The sequence below is a fragment of the Oryctolagus cuniculus genome, chromosome 1, assembly GCF_051225735.1.
Source record: "Oryctolagus cuniculus isolate XC-2025 breed Fujian yellow rabbit chromosome 1, ASM5122573v1, whole genome shotgun sequence".
Classification (NCBI taxonomy): Eukaryota; Metazoa; Chordata; class Mammalia; order Lagomorpha; family Leporidae; genus Oryctolagus; species Oryctolagus cuniculus.
Window position 1 is genome coordinate 32,151,154 of NC_142867.1, and position 15,303 is coordinate 32,166,456.

A 15,303-nucleotide genomic window follows, 5' to 3' on the forward strand; every position below is an offset into this window, starting at 1 on the left:
CTGCATGTAGCCCAGAACAAATATTCATTGTCCCTGATCAAATTCCCTAGGTTGTGCCAAATTGATCTTTATCACCTGGCCATCCTCCCTAGGCTGTGGTAAGACTCTGGATCATTTTTCCCACCCATTCACCTGGTCTTCTCCTGGCACAATCCCTCTCCCACCTTTTTACAAAATATTTATTTATTTATTTGAAAGAGTTACAGAGAGACGGAGAGAGAGAGAGAGAGAGAGAGAGAGAGAGAGAGAGAGAGGCAGAGAAAGAGAGAGGTCTTCCATCTTCTGGTTCACTTCCCAGCTGGCTGCTTCTGGATCTCTCACATGGGTGCAGGGCCCCAAACACTTGGACCATTTTCCATTACTTTCCCCAGGCCATTACCGGGGAGCTGGGTTGGAAGCAGAGCAACCAGGACTCAAACCAGCGCCCATATGGGATGCCAGTGTCCTAGGTGGCTACTTTACCCACTAGACCACAATGCCAGGCCTGGACTTACCCTTTTGTACCCTGGAAATTCCTGTTTGCCTTTAGCCACTGACCTGGTTCCCATGGCTGTATACCATGGTAAGTCTCTGCCACTTTTTTCTCACCCAGGCACATGGCCCATTCCCTAGCCCATTATCCACCTGTCCAGCCACACCATAACTTGTCAGAAAGATATTTTACCCTTCTGTACTTTTGGGCTTGATAACCAATGTCTCTGCCCTTGCCAGACCCCAGGCCCATATTCTATCTGTTAGCCTAATCATATCTCCCAGGTATTACCCCTGCTTCATAATCACCTAGCCATTGTACCAGGCTGCACCCCTGGCCTTGTTCCCCTGGCCATATACCCTACCAGGGGCCCCAGTCATTTTCTAAACCATAGACCTGGCCCATTCCTTAGTATGTACCACTGCCCATATGCCTCTGGCCACCATCCCTGAAGATAAACCTTAGACCTTTCCCTCTTCTATAGCCACTGGCCTTATTCCCATGACCACACCCAAACACATAACCTTTTCTAATCTCTGTCAAAATTTCCACGTATGTGCAACCCTGGTTTTAATCACCTGCCCATTCTGCCCTCCTCCATTTCTTAGCTGTATTCATTGGCTTTTTACCCTTGGCTACATTAGATCCTATGCCCATATCCCACACATACACCAAGCACATATATACCAATTACTCATGGCTATATTCTCTGGCTATATGTTCCCATCAAGACACCTGGCCACTGTCTTCTCCCAGAGACTTAGTCCTTTCCATAGCCCATACACCTGCCCACATCACCCTGACCAAACAGACCTGAGTTATCCCTAGTCCTTTCTCCGTGTTTTCCCACCGGTTGCATTCCCATGCCTACATGCCCAGCCCACAACCAGCCACATACCACACCCTAATCACTGCCCAAATGCCCCAGGCATTGCCAACCTAGACCTAATCATTTGACATCCCCCTCCCCTTGTGGCATCCAGTGGTCTCCAGCTCGTGGCTCTAAGCACGGTCCATGCAGTAGGCCGTTGCAGCGTCTGGAACACTGTATGTTCCACATCTTTTCCCTTTCCCTAACTTACCTGGCAATTGGCCTTGATCCTTGGGTCAATGCCCTGTGAAGATCCCTGGCCACTGTCCACACCCACAGACCTGGCACTTTCCTGAGCCCACACCCTTCCTTGCAGATCGTTAACCGAATCTAGCTGGATTCGTCCTTAGTCCATTCCCTCTACCCACTGGCCTTACTTTCATGGCTTGTCCCAGGCCAGACCACAGTCCCTGAGAAGATATGCCAGGCTTTGCCAAGCTAGTCTTACTCACCTGGTCACCACCCCACCCGCCACCCCCATTCTATATCCATTGGCCTTCCTCTCTGGGCCATACACCTGGTTCTAACCACTGGCAATTATCCCCACCCATGCACCTGGGCCCTCCCCAATACTCACTCTTCCTTACCTCAATGGCAAAATTCACCTCTGGAATTATCTACTTTCTCAACCATCCTGGTTGTCCATTTGACTTTATGTCCTGGCTGGTTCCATCTGCTTACCTCACCTGCACTCCTGGAGTTACCCACCTGTGTTTAATACCATGACAATCTCTGTCTGGTTTAGCTGTAGCCTGACTCCTGTGGTTACATGCTATATCAAGCCCTGGCTGTTTTTGCAAGCCAGAAGCCTTGCCTTTACCCTAACCTATAACCAGCTTGTTAGATGTGTGTTCAGTCTCTACGTCCAGCCTCACCGGAACTCATCCATAGGGCATTCTACCTTTGCTCTACCAGGTGCTTTTCACCCATGGGCATATGACCAGGCCAGACCCCAGACCCATACCCTGACTATAAGCCTATCCATATCTACCAGATGTTAGCCTTTGCTGTAACCACATGGCCATTGCACCTCATGGTAACTCCTGGCCTTGTTCTCATGGCTTTATGCCCAATTTGGAATACTCACCATGGTGCCTAACTACAAACCTGGCCATTCCCAGATCCTGCTGACCCAACTCACTTGGAATAATTCCTAGCCTTTTCCTTCTTGCTATAACATTTGGCCCTTCTCCCATGGGTATATGCCCCAGCCAGGCTCACACACATGACTTCCCTTAGTCCCACTCAAATCCCCAGGCATTGTGCAACTAGGCTTAGTCACATGGGGCTAGTCCCTCCCCTACTCACAGCAGCATAGAATGCCTTTTACGGAGGCTATAAGCCCAGTTCACACTCTAGGCCTGAATCCCACACACACTAAGCCTGTGTCTCCCGACTTTATCCCCATTTTGAACCACTGAGTGATCGTCCTTGGCTATATCCTCTTGCTTGCTCCCATGGCTATACGTCGTTTGAAGATGCTTGGCCTTCATCTATTCCCACAAACCTAGCCCACTCCATAAACCATTCCTCTGTCATTATCCCCGGGCCGAACACACCTGGAATTATCCCTGGTAGTTCCTTCTTGCTTTATCTGCTGGCCTTTTTCAAAATGCCATATATATATATATATATATATATATACACACACCCATGCCACAGTCCAGCCTCCTACTCTGTCCTGATCCCTGCCCCAGCCCCTTGGTTATTGCCACCCCAGGTTTAATCACTTGGCCATCTCCCCATGTCCCCCACATAATAAGCCCAGTCTCTTGTGCTGCCTAAAGTTCTGTCTTCTAAACATTACCCTTTGCCTAAATCGCATGGTGACTGTGCCTGGCTATGTGCTCTGGCCTCACCCCCATTGACATATGTTCTCTCAATACCACTGGCCATTGCCTCCACTCACAGCCCTTTCCGGAAGTGGCACCTCTTTCTACAGACCCCTGACCAAATCCACATGGATGAGTCCGAGGACCATTCCTGATGTCTGTACCCAGTCCCATGGGCTGTGCCTAGCCCAGATTACAGACCTATAGTCCCTGATCAAATACCCCAGATTTTGCCCAACCAGCTTTTTTTTTTTTTTAAAGAAAAGATGTTTTTTTTTCCAGTGTGTTATTATTACTCTTAGTATTTGAAGGGCAGAGTTACAAAACAGTGGGGGAGACAGAGAGAAACTTTCCATCCATTGGTTCACTCCCCAGATGACTGCATCAGCCTGGGCCAGGCTGAAGTCAGGAGCTTCCTCCAGGTCTCCCACGTGGGTGCAAGGGCTGAAGCACTTGGGTCATCCTCCGCTGCTTTCTCGAGCCATTAGCAGAGAGCTGGATGGGAAGTGGAGCAGCTGACACCTGAACTGCTGCCCACACAGGATGCCCGCATCACAGGCAGCAGCTTAACCTGCTTTGCCACAATGCTGGTCCCTCAACTAGTCCTAATCATTTATCCAATCATCCCGGGCTCTGTCTGTAGACCTGCTTCCTTGGGCTCTCTGCCTTCCCTGGCCCCTGGCCATTATCCCCAACCATTCACCTGGTCCTTCCCAGCTCTTATCCTCATTTACCCGGCGGCAAAACTTAAAATTATCTATTACCCTGGCCACAGTCATCTGCCCTAATGTCTTGGCCAATTCGCTGCTTACCCCAGCCATTCTCGCTCAGACTACTCACCTGCCTTTAATACCCTGACAGTTCCCATTTGGCTTCAGGTACTAGCCTTGCTCCCATGGCTACACAATATATGCAGGTCCCGGCCTCTTTATCCCAGACAGCTGGCCTTTACTCCAGCCCATACCACGCCCAATATTTCCCCACCCCATAATACCAAGACTCAACTGTAAGCCATTCTACCCTGGTTCCACCAATGGGCTTTCTGCCCATGGCCAGGTTCTCAGGCCAGAGTGTAGGCTCACACCCTACCTGGAAGTGTGCCACTATCTCCTAGGCGTTGCCCCTCTTCCATAACCATGTGCCCATTGCACCTGACATTGTCCCCATGACTATGTGTGTAATAAGGAACCCTGGTCCTTATCCCCCACACAGACCTGGCCTGTTCCTCAGTGCACTTCCTTGTCCATATCCCTCTAGCCATCATGCCTGCAATTATTCTGAGGCCATTCCCTCTTGCTGTATCCACTGATCTTATTCCTAAGGCCGTATGCTCAAGCCAGACCCTGACCCGTCACCTGCCTTGATCCATGCCCGAAATCCCCAAGGTTTGTGCACTTGGGCTGAATACCTGTCAGTTGAGCCTATCTTTAGCTTTTTGCCCTTGGCTATGTGCCCTGGTAAGCACCAGCCCCATATCCCACACATGCCATGCTTATACCTCCAGACCTCCCCTATATGCTTGTATCACCTATTGGTTTTGCTTGGCTGTATCCTCTGGCCTTGCTCTATGGCTATATGCCATGTCAAGACCCTGTAGTTTTCCTGAAGTAGACATCTGGCCATTAACCTTGCTTTTTCCCTAGCCCTTTACCAAGCTGTCTAGCCACAGAAGTCACCTTTAGTCCATTCTACCCTTGGTCAATCAAGGGGCTGAATGCACAAAGCTACATCCTTCAGCCAGACCCAGGTCCATACCCTGCTTCTCAGCCTATCCATGTGTCCAAGGCATTACCCTTCTGCCCTAGTCACCTGGCCATTGTACCAGGCAACATCCCCTGGTCTTGTTCCCATGAATATATGCCCTATCAGGAGCTTGTAATTGTCCCAGTGTCGGACCTGGCTCATTTCTCAGTGCATACCCCTCCCTGTGTGGTTTTGGCTAGGACACATGAAATAATACATGTTCCTTTCCCTCTTATTACATGCACTGGCCTTACTCCCATGGCTGTGCATCTAGGCCAGACCAAAGATGTGTACCCTGCTCTGACTGTGATCTAAATACCCTTGGCCTGGCAAATGTAGGTTTAGTCCTCTAGCTATTTCACCCACCATACCCCTCCCCAAGCTGCATGCCCCTGCTTTCTGCTCATGTCTCTAGGTGAGGTCCAGACCCTAGGCTGTCACCCTGCACATAACCCTGTTCACGTGTTTGTCTAAACCACCGGGCACTTTTGCCTGTGTGTACCCTCTGACCTTATTCTGGTGGTTGTATGCTCTATCAAGACCCCTGGCAGTTATGTCTGTCTACAGATCTGGCCCTTTCCTGAGCCCATATCCCTGCCCATGGACTCCTGACCAAATCCACCTGGATTTATCCTTTAGCTTACTCCCCCTATCCATTCCCCCAGGCCTTACTTAAATGTCCTAGTGCTCGGGCTAGACTACATACAGATCCATCGTCCTTTACCAAATACCCTTGGTTTTTGCTAACTAGTCTTAGTCACTGGGCCATTCCTCTCCAGGCTGTTTATGCTGGATTTCCTACCAGGGTATGCCTTTCTGTGAAAGCTGGCCATATCCCCACCCATTCACCTGGTCCTTCCTCAGCCGTCAGCTCTTCTTATACCAATGGCAAAATTCACATCTGGTGTTACCTCTGTTTACCACCCTGGCTGTACACGTTGGCTTTAGTCTCATCACCTTGTACACTGGCCAGGGCAGATCACTTTCTCGAATCATGCTCCTGCATTTACCTGTCTCCCTCTAGAAGGCTGGCACTTCCCATCTGCTTTAGCCAATGCCCTTGCTCCTGTGGCTATCTGCCATGTGAAGTCCCTGGCCCTTTTCCTGTCTTAGACATCTGGCTCTTCCCTGGCTCATATACCAGCCTATTGTCCACCTGGTCACCTCACCACAATTCATTTATGTGCCAGTGTAACCTTGCTCTACCAGGGAGCTTTTCGTCCATGATGATATGCCCAGCCTAAGCCTCCAGTCCAAACCCCATCTGTGGCCGGCGCCGCGGCTCACTAGGCTAATCCTCCACCTAGCGGCGCCAGCACACCGGGTTCTAGTCCCGGTTGGGGTGCCGGATTCTGTCCCGGTTGCCCCTCTTCCAGGCCAGCCCTCTGCTGTGGCCAGGGAGTGCAGTGGAGGATGGCCCAGGTGCTTGGGCCCTGCACCCCATGGGAGACCAGGAAAAGCACCTGGCTCCTGGCTCCTGCCATCTGATCAGCGCGGTGCACCGGCCGCAGCGCGCCGGCCGCGGCGGCCATTGGAGGGTGAACCAACGGCAAAAGGAAGACCTTTCTCTCTGTCTCTCTCTCTCTCTCACTGTCCACTCTGCCTGTCAAAAAAAAAAAATCTGTTAGACTTCCAATACCTCCCAGACGTTAGCCCACTGCCATAACCAGTGGCCACTGGACCAGCTGTATATCCTGGACTCCTTCTCTAGACTGTACGCACTTTCAGAAAGCCTGGGCATTATCGCCAACCACAGACCTGGCCCATTCCTTAGTGCCTACCCCTACCCCTACCCCTATCCCACTGGCCAATCACAGAGGCAATGATTTCCAACCCCTTCCTTTTTCATTTCCCCACTGGCCTTATTCTCTTGGCCATATCCTACAACCAGCCTCAATCCCTGCCCAAATCCCCTAGGAATTGCAAACATAGACTGTATCACCTGGACGCCCCTCCCCCCAGCTCCCCTAGCCATTTCACTGGCCTTCAGCCCCTGGCTATAAGCCCAGTCCAGACCCCGTACTGGTATCTTCCTCATACCCAGCCTATATCTCCCTGACCTTACTCTTTTGCTTAAACTGGCCACTGTGCTAGCCTGTACCCTTTGGCCCTGCTCCCATGGCTTTACGCTGTATCTCAACCCCTGTCCACACACAGACATGCCCTTTCCACAGCCCATACCCCTGCCAAAACAGACCTGGAATTATCCCTAGGTATTTACCTTTGCTGTATCCACTGGCCTTATTTCCATGGCTATATATGTCCAGGTGAAACCCCAGACCCAGCCCCCACCCTAACTGAGGTCCGAATCCCCTAGGCAGGTGTACCTAGGCTTAATCAGCTGACCATCCTCCCATACCCCCAATTCCCAGTATTATTCAGCGGCCTTTGGTCCTGACTATTAGCCCAGGTCAGAGTCCAGCCCCATATATCCTGCCCATATATCCCAACACCTGTATGTTTGAGCCACCAGGTAACTGTGCTTGTCTGTGTTTTCTGGCCTTGTTCCCATCAAGACCCCTAACCTGGCCATTATCCCCACCCACAGACATGGTCCATTCCCCAATGCACACGCTTGCCTGTGTCCTACTGGCCAAAACATAGAATTAACCCTAGACTTTTCTCTTTTGCTGTATCCACTAGCCTCACCCACATGGCCAGACCCAACCACCCTGGCTATATATACCCTGGCCCCAGTCACATGACCACATGTCCTGGCAAGTTACAGCCACCTCTCCACCCCATATGTATTTGGATTTACGCACTTTCCTTTTGTACTCTGACCATTAACATCTGCACGTGGCCTTGCTCGCATGGCCATGTATTACGTCAAGCTCCTGGCCTTTTTCCAACCCAGACACCTGTTCTTTACCCTGGTCCCTACTCTAGCCTATTATCCACCCATCCAGCCACACCACAATTCATCCATTGGTCATTCCATACAGGTCTTTAGACCCATAGCCATATACCCAGGCCCATACATCCCCCACTAAGGCTTACCATATTTCCCAGGCTTCACCCCTCTGCCATAACCACCTGGCCATTGCACCTTATTGACTCTGCTGGCTTCATTCCCATGGCCGTGTGCCTTATCAGGAAACCTGACTGTTATCTGCAACCACAGATCTGGCCCACTGTTCAGTGTATACCCTTGTCCATATCCCAGTAGCAAAACAGCTGGAAAATCTCAACACCTTTTTGTGTTCTGTACCCACTGGACTTATCCCCATAGCTATTTGCTCAGTCCAGATCCAGACCCATAGACTCTCTGCCTGTTTCATTTTTTAAAATTTATTTATTTGTTTGAAAGTCAGAGTTCCTGAAAGAGAAGGAGAGACACACAGAGAGAGCGAGATCTTCCATCCACTAGTTCACTCCCCAGATGGCTGCAAACTCCAGGGCCGAGCCAGGCCAAAGCCAGGATCCAGGGGCTTCCTCCAGGTTTCCAGGTGAGTAGAGGGGCCCAGGCACTTGCACCATTTTCTGTTGCTTTTCCCAGGCCATCATCAGGGAGCTGGATTGGAAGTGGAGCAGCTGGGACTCAAACCAGCACCCATATGTGATGATGGCATTCCAGGTGGTGACTTTACCCTTAATGCCACATTGCTGGCCCTTCCTCCCTGCATAGACCCTCTCAATCACTACCAAAATCCATCAAGTATTGTGGATTTAATTATCTGCTTCGTTTCCTGGCTTTTTACATAGGCAGACATGCATGCACACACACATACACAACCTTAGCTGTATTTACTACCTTTAGCCCATGGCTATAAGCTCTGTTCATATCTGATATCCCCAACATACCCAGCTCAATCTTCAAGACTTTACCCCATTTCTTCATCTACCAGGTACTTGTGCTTGTCCGTATGTTCTGGCCTGTTCCCCTGGCTACTTGCCTTGGCCATTGTCCCCACCCACAGACCTTACCCTTTCTAGAGTCCCTACCTCTGTCCATATGCCCCTTGACAAAGGCTCATGGAATTATCCCTCAGCCTTTCCATCTTGTTGGTCTTTCTGGACTTATTTCCATGTATATGCCCAGGCCAGACCCCAGACCCATACCCCAGCCCAATTGATATGAAATATACTAGGCGTTAGGAATGTAGGCTTAATCACTTGGCCATCTCTCCCTAACCCTGAATTGTACCCACTGGCCTTCTGCCCATGGCTCCTGGACCAGTCTGGACCCCAACCCCTCACCTTGTACCTTGCACATAACTGTGTCTGTATCTTCCAGACCTCACTGCTTTGGTGATTATGCCTGGGTATATCCTCTGTGCTTGTTTGTTGTTCTTGTGACCATATGCCCTATCAAGAGCCCTAGCCATTTCTCCTACCCAAAGAATTGATCTTATTTAAATCAATACTCCTGCCCCTAGATCCCTGACCAAGTCCACCTGGATTTATCCTTAGGCTGTCTCCCCATCTGTATCCACTGGACTGGCTCACAGTGCAATATGCTTTGGGCAGCTTCTCAGCCCTTCCCCGACCCTTCCATACCTCAGTGGCAATAATCCTATCTGCAGTTTTCTATCTTGACTACGTCCCTGGCTGTTCTTCCTGGCCTTAGTCACTTGACTTTATAGCATGGCTTGTTGTGAGCCCTATGTGGCCCATACCCATCAGGATTTACTCACCTGCCTTAAGCCCCTGGCCATTTCCCTCTGGCTATAGCCAACAGCATTTTCACATGCCATTTTCACGTGCCATTTTCACGTGCCCTCTCGCGATCCGTGTCCTTTTCTGTATCTAGAGACCAGGCCCTCACCCTAGTGCATGCCCCATGCCCTTACCCACCTGGCCCACCAATTCAGGACTTGCCCATATGCCATTCTCCCATATTCTGAACCCAGTGCCCTTTCACCTATAGCCATGTGTCAAGGCCAGATCTAAACTCCATACCTTGCTCCAAACCTGCTCACCTCTCCCAGGAGTTAGCCCTTAACCATTTTGCCATAGTGCCTGCCTGAGTGTTCTCCCAGTTCCCATGGCTAGAGGCCCTTTCAGTACCCCTGGCCATTTTGTTGCCATCCTACAGCCACTCACAGACCTGGTCCTTTTCCTTGCTTGTACCCTTGCCCATGACCCTGTGCCTAAACACATCTGAAAGGTATCCCTAGGCCTTGTCCCCTTTGCTAAACCCTCAGCTGTCATTCCAGTGGCCACATGCCCATACCAGTCTCCAGACCCATTTGTTGCCCTGATTCCTTCCCAACTCCCTCATGTTTTGCCAAACTTGTCTTAACCACTCGATTATTCCTCCCTTAGTTGTATCCACTGGCCTTGCTTCTAGGACTATGTGCCTTCATGAGACCCTTGGCCATTATCCCCGCCTGTTCACCTGGCCCTTTTCCCACGCCCACCCTGCATACCCCTGTGGGCAAAACACACGTGGATCTCTTCCCCTGTTGCTGTCTCCAGTAGCCTGAGTCACATGACTTATGTGCAGGCCAGTTGCCAGCCCTTTAACCCCCACTGACTTGTGTCAGGGCTTCCCCACCTCCCCCTAATATCCCAGCCGTTCCAGTCTGGGCTTAGGCACTGGCTTTGCCTCTATGGTTTTATTCCCTGTGACGTCCCTTGGCCCATTCCCCACCCTGAGACCTCTTCTGTACCACAGTTCATATCCCCCCAGGCAACCCCACCTGGACTTATTCCTAGGATATTTTCTGGTGTTCTACCTTGTCACCTATGGCCTTGGCTATATGCCCAGGCCAAATGACAGGCACATTGCCCACCAATAGCCTTGCTATATGTCCCATGCATAGCCACCTGCTTTAAGTACATGTATCTATTGGCCTTGCTACCTTGACTATATTCTCTATCGAGACTTCTTGACACCATTGCCACCCATAGACCTGACCCTGGCCTTCGCCCTTTTGCCTGCACTTTCCCCTTCCCCAGAGGCCATCTCCCTGTGCTCCAACCCTGTTCCACCTTATTCCCATGGCCTCACCTCCTCGCTGACCCCAGGTCCATGTGCTGCCCTCATCTCCTTGGCTTTAACCATTTGCCTCATCTCCCTGGGCATTGCACATGGCTGTATCCACTGGCATTTCTCATATGAGAATATACCCTATCAAGACCCATGGTCTGGGGACTGACACTGTGGCATAGAAGGTTAAGCCTCTGCCTACCGTGCTGGCACCCCATATGGGTGCTAGTTCGAGTCCTGGCTGCTCCGTTTCTGATCCAGCTCCCTGCAACTGCACCTAGGAAAGCAATGGAAAATGGCCCAAGTCTTTGGGCCCCTGCACCCATGTGGGAGACCTGGACGAAGCTCCTGGCTCCTGGCTTCAGCCTGGCCCAGCCCTGACCATTGCAGCCATTTAGAGCAAACCAGCAGATAAAAAAAAAAATCTCTCTTTAAAAAAAAATTCTTCACTCACACCAAGAGACCTCTCTGTTAATCCAGCCCTTAAACCACTCATGTAACTTGGACCAAATACAAATTGTAACTAGACAATGCCTCCTTTTCTGGACTCACTGACCTTGCTGCCATGGCCACATGCCCAGAGGCATCTGTAAGCCCATACTCTAGCCCTTATCCCTGCCCCTAAACCCTTGTGTGCTGGAATTGTCCATGGGGAATTACCTATGGCCCTTCCCTCCTTGTTCTACCTGGTAGGTTGACACCCCTGGCCATATCCTTTCTTCAAATACATCTGGACTTAGTTATTTGGATTTATTCTTGGCTTATTCTTTACATTTATGTTATTCATATTATTCTGTATATATTTTTTATTTATTTGACAGAGTTAGACAGTGAGAGACAGAGAGAAAGGTCTTTTTTCCGTTGGTTCACCCCCACCCCCACCCCCCACCCCCCACCCCCTCATATGGCCACTACAGCCGGAACTACACTGATCTGAAGCCAGGAGCCAGGTGCTTCCTCCTGGTCTCCCATGCGGGTGCAGGGGCCCAAGGACCTGGGCCATCCTCCACTGCACTCCCGGGCCACAGCAGAGAGCTGGACTGGAAGAGGAGCAACCAGGACTAGAACCCGGCGCCCATATGGGATGCCAGCGACTCAGGTGGAGGATTAACCAAGTGAGCCATGGTGCCGGCCCTTTTTTTTTTCTTATTGTTTTATTTATTTATTTGAAAGTCAGAGTTACACAGAGAGAGGCAGAGAGAGAGAGAGAGAGAGAGAGAGAGAGGTCTTCTATCCGCTGGTTCACTCCCCAATCGGCCACAACGGCTGGAGCTACGCCAATCTGAAGCCAGGAGCCAGGAGCTTCTTCTGGGTCTCCCATGTGAGTGTAGGGGCCCAAGGACTTGTGCCATCTTCTAATGCTTTCTCAGGCCATAGCAGAGAGCCGGATGGGAGTGGAGCATCCGGGTCTCGAACTGGTGCCTATATGGGATGCCGGTGCTTCAGGCCAGGGCGTTAACCTGCTGCACCACAGTGCCAGCCCCTGTATATTCTTTTTATAACCTTCTTAGACTACACATAGGTCTTTCTTTATCCACCTGGCTTTGCCTATCTCAGCTGCCTATGTGGATTAAACCTTATCCTAATACAAAGCAGTTATTTGCCAGCTTGATTTATTCTGCTTGGCTTGACTTGCTAATTGACCTTCTTGTACTTAGCCATACAGCCTACCACCCTGGCCATTCTCCTACACTTTCTGCTGCTGGCCTTAGGTTTCACTCAACATACTTAACCCTGCCAGCTTTATCCTCTTAGCCCTAAGTTCCTTGCCATGTGCTCTTTTTTTTTTTTTTTTTTTTGACAGGCAGAGTGGACAGTGAGAGAGAGAGAGACAGAGAGAAAGGTCTTCCATTGCCGTTGGTTCACCCTCCAATGGCCACCATGGCCGGCGCACCGCACTGATCCGATGGCAGGAGCCAGGTGCTTATCCTGGTCTCCCATGGGGTGCAGACCCAAGCACTTGGGCCATCCTCCACTGCACTCCCTGGCCACAGCAGAGAGCTGGCCTGGAAGAGGGGCAACCGGGACAGAATCCGGTGCCCCGACCGGGACTAGAACCCGGTGTGCCGGCGCCGCTAGGCAGAGGATTAACCTAGTGAGCCGCAGCGCTGGCCGCCATGTGCTCTTGGTGTTAACTACATAGTATTCCTACCTGGCATTGATTTATTGGCCTTAAGCCCATTGCCTTATCTCACCTCAATTGACCCCATGACCATATTCTGGCTCTGCACCCCTGCCATAAGCCCTGCCTTATTTCTCTGGCTTCATCCTCATGACCTTAAACACTTGTCCTTGCCAATTTGGTGTTAGCCACCTAGTTTTACTTATATCTACTTAGTCTGCAGGCCTTACCTGTCAGGCCATATCCCCTTGCTGTGCCTCTCAGTGTTAATTATATGGCCTTACACTCCTGGGCATAGCTTGTATTGGCCTGAAACTTGGATCTTCTCCTGGTCACATCAGACGGGGAGCGCTCGCCCCATCATAGAGTCTGCATCTTGGTCCCTGACTGTGCCCGGCCCCACCATTATCTTTGCACCCAGGCACACTTTCCCCTTCTCTGACCCTGATTTGGGGCTGTACTGGCTATGGTGCGGCCAGGATGTTCTCATTGCAAGTTGCATCACAATCACTCCAGCATGGACCAGTGTGTTTTCTTCTAACACTGCTGATGTAACCCTTGATGGCGACATCCTGGGAGTCACCTGGATCTCATCCCTCAAAGCTGGGAGCAGGAAAGTACAGGGCCCCTGTCCAAGCGCCCTTTGTTCCCCTCCTCTTCATGCAGGCTGGCTCACCCTTGCTTTGTATGACAGGAGGCCTGAATTGTCAGTATGTAGTTACCTTCACCCTCCGCCTTGTGGGGTGTCAGGGGAGTTCAGGGACCATGTCTGTAGCACAGTGAGACTCAGAAAAAGGAAACTGTGGCTGAGGTAACCTGTTGCATCCCTCATTGGTGGTCTTTCTTGCCCAACGTGGATACAACTGTATGGTTGAGAGCTTGTGGGCAGCCCTCACTTTGCACTTGCTATGTAGGAAAGTAGAGCTTAGAAAATGTTCAAAAACTCGTGTGGCCTCCTAACTGGCAGCTGGTGCCTCTTGTCGCTCTTGACCATGAACTTCCATCTGGGTCACATCATCTGGACAGAATTCTCATACTGATTTCTTGTAGGAAAAGTGCATTTGGGTGTGTTAGTTGACTTTTTGCCCAGCAAGGTTAGACCACCTCTTGCACAGTGGATCTCAGATGTCCGAGCACTCTCCCCATGAGTATTGTTCAGGCTTCCAGCTCCTCCCAGGGGACTGGGACCCTGTCACTACCTCTGGGGTTGGGTGAGTATGGACCTATGGCAGAGAATGGGAAGAAAATGACAGGTTTTCCCTACTTTCCTGAAGATGGTGAAGGTGACCATGGCAGTCAGACTTCTCTTTAGTCCATTTGCCCAGTCCTGTGTTCTCTCTGTGTTAACTTTGTGTTGCCTTCCATTTTGACATTGTATTGTGTTTTATCCATCTTTAAAATCTTCCCAACGTCTTAAAAATTCATCACTGTTATTTATTTCAAAAGCAGAGGGACGAACAGAAAGCAGGATCTCTCAGCCACTGGTTGATTCCCCTAATGTCTGCAACAGCCCGGAGTAGGTCAGGAGCCCAGAACTCCATCCAGGTCTCCCAGGTGGGTGTCAGGGACCCAAGACCTTGAGCCATCACCTGCTGCCAGCAAGGGTACACCTTAGCAGGAAGTTCAGTTGGAAGCAGAGGTGAGACTTAATATGCACTATGGAGCTCAGGCATCCCAAGCAGTGGCTCAACTTACTGTGCCACAACACGCTCCTGAATCTCTTCCAATTTTATTGATAGTATGAGTCCTTTCCATCTTAACTGTCACCCCATAGGGTGCTGTTGTTGCCACTGGAAGTGACGAGAGCATCAGCAGTGCCCCTGGGCCTCTCTAGTTGGTGCTGGAGTTCATTGCCTCACACTGACCTTGCTTGCTGTGTTCTTGTGATTTTCCCTTCCAGAACCCTCTGCCAGGGATGGCTTGTCAACACAAGGTAACTGTTTGAGATGTGTGTCATTACTCTTGTTACTTCCTGCAGGGCCACCTAAGGGAAACCAGCGGAGAACCACTTACCTTCACAGACCAGAGTCTTAGTCTTGGAAAAGATGAGAGAACTTGTTTTGGAAATACAGGTGCGTTCAGAAATATATCAGGGTTGATGCTTTCATACCGTTATGGAAATGGCATCCTGTAACTGGAAACTTCCGTTGTAAGAACTTCCTTGTTGCAGGGCCTCTTCTGGGTCACTTGGTGGCCTCATATCACGCCTAGACAAGCCCACTGGTCATCTTGTTCGTTTTGATGCATATATTATATGCTCAAAGGTGGGTATTTCAAAAGCTCAGAAAATAAGGAGGAAAAAGGAGCTCACTGGTGTTGCTTCTACCC

The 15,303-nt window shown here is 50.5% G+C and overlaps 1 long non-coding RNA gene across 11 annotated transcripts in view; it reads left to right on the forward strand.

The window, feature by feature from the left end:
- The window catches only part of LOC149128342 (uncharacterized), a 46,390-nt gene that overhangs the window by 19,900 nt on the left and 11,187 nt on the right, over window positions 1-15,303 (forward strand). For 6 of the 11 annotated variants that reach the window (XR_016230277.1, XR_016230284.1, XR_016230285.1 and 3 more), the window contains exons 2-3: window positions 8,229-8,367; window positions 14,954-15,047. This is a non-coding gene — a long non-coding RNA (uncharacterized LOC149128342). Of the gene's footprint in view, window positions 1-8,228; window positions 8,368-14,419; window positions 14,530-14,953; window positions 15,048-15,145; window positions 15,302-15,303 lie in introns of those variants that run through there. The other 5 variants (XR_016230288.1, XR_016230286.1, XR_016230282.1 and 2 more) reach the window with 3 other exon arrangements.